This window comes from Bufo bufo, chromosome 7 (genome assembly GCF_905171765.1).
Source record: "Bufo bufo chromosome 7, aBufBuf1.1, whole genome shotgun sequence".
Classification (NCBI taxonomy): Eukaryota; Metazoa; Chordata; class Amphibia; order Anura; family Bufonidae; genus Bufo; species Bufo bufo.
This window is the reverse complement of record NC_053395.1, coordinates 12,859,622-12,868,333: the sequence shown is the minus strand read 5'-3', so window position 1 is coordinate 12,868,333 and position 8,712 is coordinate 12,859,622. Positions and strand designations below refer to the sequence as shown.

The 8,712-nt window shown below is 42.3% G+C and overlaps 1 long non-coding RNA gene across 1 annotated transcript; it reads left to right on the top strand.

Moving 5' to 3' along the window:
• Positions 1–253: 253 nt before the first annotated feature.
• On the top strand, positions 254–5,832 carry LOC121007588. The gene is made up of 3 exons (XR_005780440.1): positions 254–491; positions 3,488–3,489; positions 5,820–5,832. It is a non-coding gene; the product is annotated as an uncharacterized LOC121007588 (long non-coding RNA).
• The last annotated feature ends 2,880 nt before the right edge of the window (positions 5,833–8,712 follow it).

Here is an 8,712-nt window from a genome sequence, read left to right as displayed (position 1 = left end):
ATGGGTCGGTATTCAGTGCGGGTGCAATGCGTTCACCTCACGCATCGCATCCCCGCGGAATACTCGCCCGTGTGAAAGGGGCCTTAAGTCTGTGTAGTTAAGCAGTGTATGCAGCAGAGCTGGATGTCTGTGTAGTTGAGCAGTGTATGCAGCAGATCTGTACGGCTGTGTAGTTGAGCAGTGTATGCAGCAGAGATGGATGTCTGTGTAGTTGAGCAGTGTATGCAGCAGAGCTCTATGTCTGTGTAGTTGAGCAGTGTATGCAGCAGAGATGGATGTCTGTGTAGTTGAGCAGTGTATGGAGCAGAGCTGTATGTCTGTGTAGCTGAGCAGTGTATGCAGCAGAGCTGTATGTCTGTGTAGTTGAGCAGTGTATGGAGCAGAGCTCTATGTCTGTGTAGCTGAGCAGTGTATGGAGCAGAGCTCTATGTCTGTAGTTGAGCAGTGTATGCAGCAGAGATGGATGTCTGTGTAGCTGAGCAGTGTATGCAGTCCATCTGCCCACTTCGATGCCAGTTTTCATGCCCAGAATCTGTTCGGGACTGGCTGATCTCCACTGTATCTGATGCGGGGCATCACCAATTGTATGTTGGCAGTGCAAGATCACTGTCCCGAAATCATTTAACCCCTTAAATTACACTTTCTTTGTGCTCATCTTTTTTTATTTTAATGCCGCTTTCAACTGATTTACGTTATTTGTCACGTATTGGGGACCAGACCAGCCCAACCGCGTCACGTGACAAGGGCTGCCCAAGCCCTTCAGGCCGATTCACCTCACGCCCTCAACTCGAGCATAAATCGCCACCTGAAGCCTGCAAGCACACCCACGCAATATCACAAAACTTTTGCCGCCACCACCTGCCCGTTATAAGGTGGACAGGACACCCCTGAGTGTTCCACTCGCAGCAGACACACACACGATAGTAAGCCTCACGGAACAACAACATACCGCCTCAGGCTACTTTCACACTTGCGTTTTGGGCGGATCCATTACAATAATACAATCGCATGCATCCGTCATGAACAGATCCGTTTGTATTATCTGTAACATAGCCAAGACGGATCCGTCTTGAACACCATTGAAAGTCAATGGGAGACGGATCCGTTTTCTATTGTGTCAGGGAAAACTTACATTGTGTGCCAGGACGGATCCGTTTGGCTCAGTTTCGTCAAGCGGACAGGAAAATGCTGCAGGCGGCCTCCAGAGCGGAATGAAGACTGATCGGAGGCAAACTGATGCATTCTGAGCGGATCCTTTTCCATTCAGAATGCATTAGGGCAAAACTGATCGGATCTCAGAAACTGAAAGCCAAAACGCCAGTGTGAAAGTAGCCTCCGACTGCACACACAAGTTCTTAAGGTTACAATTCTTCAAACTTTTAGGTTCAATGTATGAAAAATAGACAGCACTTGATTAACAAGAGACATAGATAAATGGCAAACAATTGTAAAAGAAAAAAGTAGAGTTGAGTGGTAAAAGTCCTTTCCTCCCAGGAGATTTTGGCAGAGTAATATATATATATTTTTTATGAAAACATCTTTATTACAATCAAATCGTCAAACATACATACTTAGTACTGGGACACAGCGCAGGCCACGAGGCAGCACTTAATGAATACGTGTCTTTTCTAGCGTAGTATTGTTATGTAAAGCACAGGCTAAGGGCTCTTTCACACTTGCGTTCTTGTCTTCCGGCATAGAGTTCCGTCGTCGGGGCTCTATGCCGGAAGAATCCTGATCAGTTTTATCCTAATGCATTCTGAATGGAGAGAAATCCGTTCAGGATGCATCAGGATGTCTTCAGTTCCGGACCGGAACGTTTTTTGGCCGGAGAAAATACCGCAGCATGCTGCGCTTTTTGCTCCGGTCAAAAATCCGGAACACTTGCCGCAAGGCCGGATCCGGAATTAATGCCCATTGAAAGGCATTGATCCGGATCCGGCCTTAAGCTAAACGTCGTTTCGGCGCATTGCCGGATCCGACGTTTAGCTTTTTCTGGATGGTTACCATGGCTGCCAAGACGCTAAAGTCCTGTCTGCCATGGTAAAGTGTAGTGGGGAGCGGGGGAGCAGTATACTTACCGTCCGTGCGGCTCCCCGGGCGCTCCAGAGTGACGTCAGGGCTCCCCACGCGCATGGATGACGTGATCGCATGGACACGTCATCCATGCGCATGGGGTGCCCTGACGTCACTCTGAAGCGCCCCGGGAGCCACATGGACGGTAAGTATACCGCTCCCCACTACTACTACGGCAACCAGGACTTTAATAGCATCCTGGCTGCCATAGTAACACTGAACGCATTTTGAAGACGGATCCGTCTTCAAATGCTTTCAGTTCACTTGCGTTTTTCCGGAAACGGCGTGTAATTCCGGCAAATGGAGTACACGCCGGATCCGGACAACGCAAGTGTGAAAGAGGCCTTACCTACACTATACATCACAATGCATGCGACATGCAGCCGTTCTTAATAATTCTTGTCTCATTAGCATATCAAACGCTCGGAAGGTAAGATCCTTCTTTAAGGAAGATGAAGCCGATTTTATACGCCATGTCTGGTGTCCATGCGAGGCCCCCATCATACCAGAGGTGAAGAGCTGGATTTTGGAGACATCCGCCCCCTCCTGAACAAGTTATGAAGGATTACAAATTATTGTTCATTCTCTGGTTAGGAACCCCCCTGCTGACAAAAGGGGCCAGAGAGTCTCCAGTCCTAATATCTTAAAGGGGTTTGCAGGGGTTTTATATTAATAACTTATCCTCAGGATAGGTCATTAATATCTGATCGGCGGGGGTCTGACACCCGGCCCCCCCGCTGATCAGCTGCTTGAAGAGAAGGCCACGCTCCATGTGAGCGCTGCTTCCTCTTCATTACGCTGCTCGTCGTCCCCTGTGGAGCGGTGGCGTAGTGTCATTACAAGTACTCGTCTTCTGCACTTCTAAGACCACAGGCAGTGTAATGGAGCGCCGCCTCCTCTTCAAACAGCTCATTGGGGGGGTGCCGGACTTCCGCCGATCAGATATTGAAGACCTATCCTGCGGACCGACCATCGATATATATACCGCCTGCACAACCCCTTTATGTTAGGGAACAATATGTCTATTTACAAATGGTCAGTGAGACCAAAGAAGCCTTATTGTTACATGTGCTTTTATACTTTAAAACATAACTTTTATTGTTTCTATATTTAATGCTTCTACTGACTCAATAAAAAGTGTTTAGAATCATCAGCTGTCACTTGTTACTGAGTCTCTTTGTTGTATACAGGTGAAACTAACAGATGAGACTCATTACAGGCAAAGCAAGATATTTAAAGTCTTTATTTGTTATAATTTGGATGATTATTGCTTACAGCTTATAAAAACCCCAAAGTCACAATCTCAGGTCCCCTTTGCTCAGGGGGTATGGATTAATTAGCTGACTAGAGTGTGACACTTTGAGCCTAGAATATAGAATAGCTGGACCGGGGGGCGTAGCCTTTAGGGGAGGCGTCCATGACGTGAGCTTGGTTCAGGGAGACCCCTTAGAATGGGATAGGGCAGTTCAAGTTAAGGGGGACGGGGTATGAGGGGTTAAATAGGTAGGAGAAGGGGTGGTTAGAATTAGCTCCCGCCCACCCTCCTCTTTTGATTTTGACATCCTGTGTCCGGTGTAAGGGTGGCCTAGGGGGTTTGCGCAGGGATGTTTGGGGGATTGGTGGGGTCAGGTTCCAGGTACTTATGTCACGGCGGCTGTGGCAGGGGAAGGTCCTTGGAGTTGGAGATAATATCAAGTGGTGAGGATGGGAGGACCCCACGTTTGGGGCTGGACTCCCATGGAGGCAAGTCGATTGTGGCTGGAATTGGGGGGCCATCGGTGGTGCCTCTGAGCTGGGATCAACAGCTGGAGGCAAGATGGCTCTTCGCGGTGGGGATCTCAGTTGTTTTGGGGCTCCATGGATCTCCCTCTGTATTAGATACATTTAGGTGGTATATGCTGTTGCGTATGAATGAAGGGTTTGGGAAAATGGTTATGTTAAAAGTTATATTGGTTATTTATTTATTTTATAATAAACGGCTGCTGTGGCCAATTAATTCCAACTTGTTGTCCGAGTCTCATTGGGGGCACTAGGGAGGGGTGGTTAGGGGCAGGAAGAAGGTTGGGTTGACGCAGCAGGCCAGATAGGTATTGGTTAAGGGCTCGAGTGGTTGGTAACCAATGCCCTCGTCATGAACCTTTTCACAATATTCTAATTATAAGTTGTATTACTGAAATAAATTAACTTTTGCACGATATTCTAATTTTTTGAGTTTCTAATTGACACTGTTGCATAGTAGTGCGCTGCGTCCGAGCACTGCTCGCTCCTCTCTCCCTGTGCTGTACGTGAGAACCATTCACTATTTTATTCCTTGTAACTGGGGCATCAGCTGTCTAAACATTGCTTCAAACGCTCCCCCCCCCCCCCCCGACATGTTTCCCCAGCCAACCTGACGTCCTCAGGGGATTTGGGCAGGATATGTTTGAAGGGGTCAGGATGGGCTTTTAAATCCTCTCATTCCAACATCATGATCCTTTGCAGCGTATCATTGGCTTCAGTGTTGTTGTGCTTCCTAATGGGGTTAGTTACGGGACTTTGATTTCCTTCCCCCTAGATTCACTCTATAGTATCCTGTACCTCGTCTCAGGACTTTTCAATGGCATAAGTTGCGCATGTCTCTGAACTTAGACTTTTCTGTATAGATGTACCGGCTATTCAAAGTCTATCTGGAATACTAATGCCTGTAGGTTTTTTCATAAAAATTACAAAGGGTAGCACCATGGATTTAGTTTTTATTATAGTTTTTTGCTCCCACAATATTTACTTCATTTGAGTTATGCTTGCTGTATATTAATTTATAAAAAAAAGGGAGAAAAAATAATAATAATAAACCTAAACAAATAATAAAAGACTATTATTTAGTTATTCCACATGATTAAAATTTTCATGATTATATTTTTATATACTATTATATTAACTTAGATATTATTATTATTTCCAATAAACTAGTGGTCTCCCTATGTATTTTTTGCTTTTCCTAACCATCCTTTATATAGTTAGTTATTTTTAATCATGATTGGCAATTTCCTAATACTGTCTATACTATTACTTCTCTTATTTATTTATTACTTAATGTATATTCTTTGGGAGAATTGATATGATTACCTCCATTATTCTTATATTGACTTGATTATTTGGAGCATTTTTATTCCTTTTTATTTCTTATTCAAATCTTTTATAACAGTCATTTATTCTCTCTTCCTAATTATTTGCCCAATAAGTAATGAATTCAAACCTTATGATTTAATTTTCTATCTCTAAATGAGAAGACTGAGAAAAGCTCATTCCTGATCTATAAGAAGGTCCCCGACCCTTTGTATATTTTTATTCTTACTCAGTCCTTAAAAGTCATGCAGGACTCATAATAATCATTTATTTATCCAGAATATAAAATACAGAATAAACCGTCTTTGTTCAGAGATTATTCTCCAACCCTAAGTGAGAGGACTGAGGAAAGCTCTTATTCTGTCCTTAGGAGTCATGTAGGACCAATTGTAATCAATCATTTATCCAAAGTGTCAAATACGGGGCAAACCGCCTCTATTCAGAGAAAAGACACATACGTGAATCCCTCATTTAATCCTAGAGGAGTCAGGCTTTTAAGTCGATCTATCCATTTTGTCTCTTCTTGTTGTAATCTCTTATCTATATCTCCTCGTCTTGGGCCCATCTTCATTTTCTTGATAGCCCAAAATTTTTGATTATTTGTATCTCCTTTGTGCTTCTCGTAGATATGTCTTGAGAGAGCTGTATCTGATCTGTATCTCCACAAGGGCAAGACCCTACCGTGGATAACCATGTCGTTTTAGTTTCTCTTTGATCCAATTGAAAATGGCTGTGTACCAAATTTTCTTTCAGATTTGTCCGCCTTCTGTATGTAATTGTTGAGTTGGGAGGAGCCCCTTCTCTCACATCGTCATCTATGATTAATATGTGCCAGTGTCGTCTCACAATGTTTCTGACCTTCTCATGTTGTACGTCATACGTTCCTATGCAACGTATTAACTTTTTCCTCTCCTTATCTCTCATTTCCCCTTTATCCTGTAGTAATGTGGTCCTTTCCGTGGTTTTAGCTCTCTTATATGCTTTGTGGGGAACTTTCTTCGGATTGCCTCTTGCTCTAAACCTTTTATAAAGGAGCATGCTTTCTTGCTCAAAACTTTCCTCTGTTGAACAGTTACGTTTTGCCCGTAGGTATTGACCTACTGGGATACCTTCTTTAAGAGCTGCTTGATGATAACTCTCCCAGTGAAGGAGGCTATTAGTTGACGTAGTTTTCCTATATCTGTTTTGACACTCCCGTCAGGCTCAAGGGAAACGTTCAGATCCAAGAAACCGATGCTTTTTTTGTGTATTTCCGCAGTAAATTTTAAACCTACTTGGTTATTATTCAGTGAATCAACGAATTGTGAAAAGTGTTTTTCCGTGCCTTCACATAAAATTAAAATATCATCAATGTATCATCCCCAAAATAATATGTGCTTCGTGAAGTTACCATATTGTTCCGTGAAAACTATTCTTTCCTCCCACCACCCTAAAAATAAATTAGCAAAACTCGGTGCACAAATCGTCCCCATTGCCGTCCCAGTGATCTGTAAATAATATTTCCCATTGAACATGAAATAATAATGTGTCAGCTAAAACTGTAATAGTGATAGAACAAGTTATTGTGTTCATAAAAGTGTGTTGCCTTAGTGCTCAAAAAGTATTGAATTGCATCCAATCCCAAATTGTGTTATATACTTGTATACAAAGCCTCAACATCGAGGCTTGCAATCATAGTATCTTCATTGACCTGTATACCCTGGAGCCCAGCGAGAGTGTCTTTCGTATCTTTTAGATATGAAGATAGACCAGGTACAGGGAGAACACCTGGTCCACATAGCTGCTGATCCCCTCACAGAAGCTCTGATTTCCCGAAACAATGGGTCTCCCTGGGATGGGGTTACGCATAAATGGTTGCTACCGTTGGTCTAGGGTTGTACTGAATGGAGCGGTCGGTTTTGGATATTAACCTCTATGTTCTCTCTGTAATTCCTCAAGTGTCTGTATAGCTTTTGCCTCCTTTTTAGCCATTTCACTCATGTCTCTGTCTTTGTGCTTATATTCTTTATGTAATGCCAATTTTCTAGCGAACAAATTAACATCCTTAACCCAGGTAAAACAGTCAAAATAAGGCACAGGTGTAAAGGGCAGACCTTTTTGTATGAGGGTTACATGCTAGAGTTGTTAGAGATAGAAAATTAAATCATAAGGTTTGAATTCATTACTTATTGGGCAAATAATTAAGAAGAGAGAATAAATGACTGTTATAAAAGATATGAATAAGAAATAAAAAGGATTAAAAATGCTCCAAATAATCAAGTCAATAAGAATAATGGAGGTAATCATATCAATTCTCCCAAAGAATATACATTAAGTAATAAATAAATAAGAGAAGTAATAGTATAGACAGTATTAGGAAATTGCCAATCATGATTGAAAATAACTAACTATATAAAAAATGGTTAGGAAAAGCAAAAAATACATAGGGAGACCACTAGTTTATTGGTAATAATAATAATAATAATAATAATAATAATAATAATATCTAAGTTAATATAATAGTATATAAAAATATAATAATGAAAATTGTAATCATGCAGAATAACTAAATAATAGTCATTTATTATTAGTTTAGGTTTATTCATTTATTTTTTTCTCCCCTTTTTATAAATTAATATACAGCCCGCATAATTAACTCAAATGAAGTAAATATTGTGGGAGCAAAAAACTATAATAAAAACTAAATCCATGGTGCTACCCTTAGTAATTTTTATGAAAAAACCTACAGGCATTAGTATTCCAGATAGACTTTGAATAGCCGGTACATCTATACAGAAAAGTCTAAGTTCAGAGACATGCGCAACTTATGCCATTGAAAAGTCCTGAGACGAGGTACAGGATACTATAGAGTGAATCTAGGGGGAAGAAAATCAAAGTCCCGTAACTAACCCCATTAGGAAGCACAACAACACTGAAGCCAATGATACGCTGCAAAGGATCATGATGTCAGAATGAGAGGATTTAAAAGCCCATCCTGACCCCTTCAAACATATCCTGCCCAAATCCCCCGAGGACGTCAGGTTGGCTGGCGAAACATGTCGGGGGGGGGGGGAGCGTTTGAAGCAATGTTTAGACAGCTGATGCCCCAGTTACAAGGAATAAAATAGTGAATGGTTCTCACGTACAGCACAGGGAGAGAGGAGCGAGCAGTGCTCGGACGCAGCGCACTACTACCCTGAGGCTGGTAAATTACACTGTGAAGGTAAGGCGACTTTCACACTGGCGTTTGGTGCGGTTCCGTCATGGATCTGCACAGACGGATCCGTTCAGAATGGATCCGTTTGTATTATCTTTAACATAGCCATGCAAGCATTGTTTTGGTGTCTGCCTCCAAAGCGGAATGGAGACTGAACGAAGGCAAACTGATGCATTCTGAGCGGATCCTTTTCCATTCAGAATGCATTAGAATGCAAACTGATCCGTTTTGGAGCTTGTGAGAGCCCTGAACGGATCTCACAAACGGAAGGGCAAAAACGCCAGTGTGAAAGTAGACTAAGGCTACTTTCACACTGGCGTTTCGTGGATCCGTTT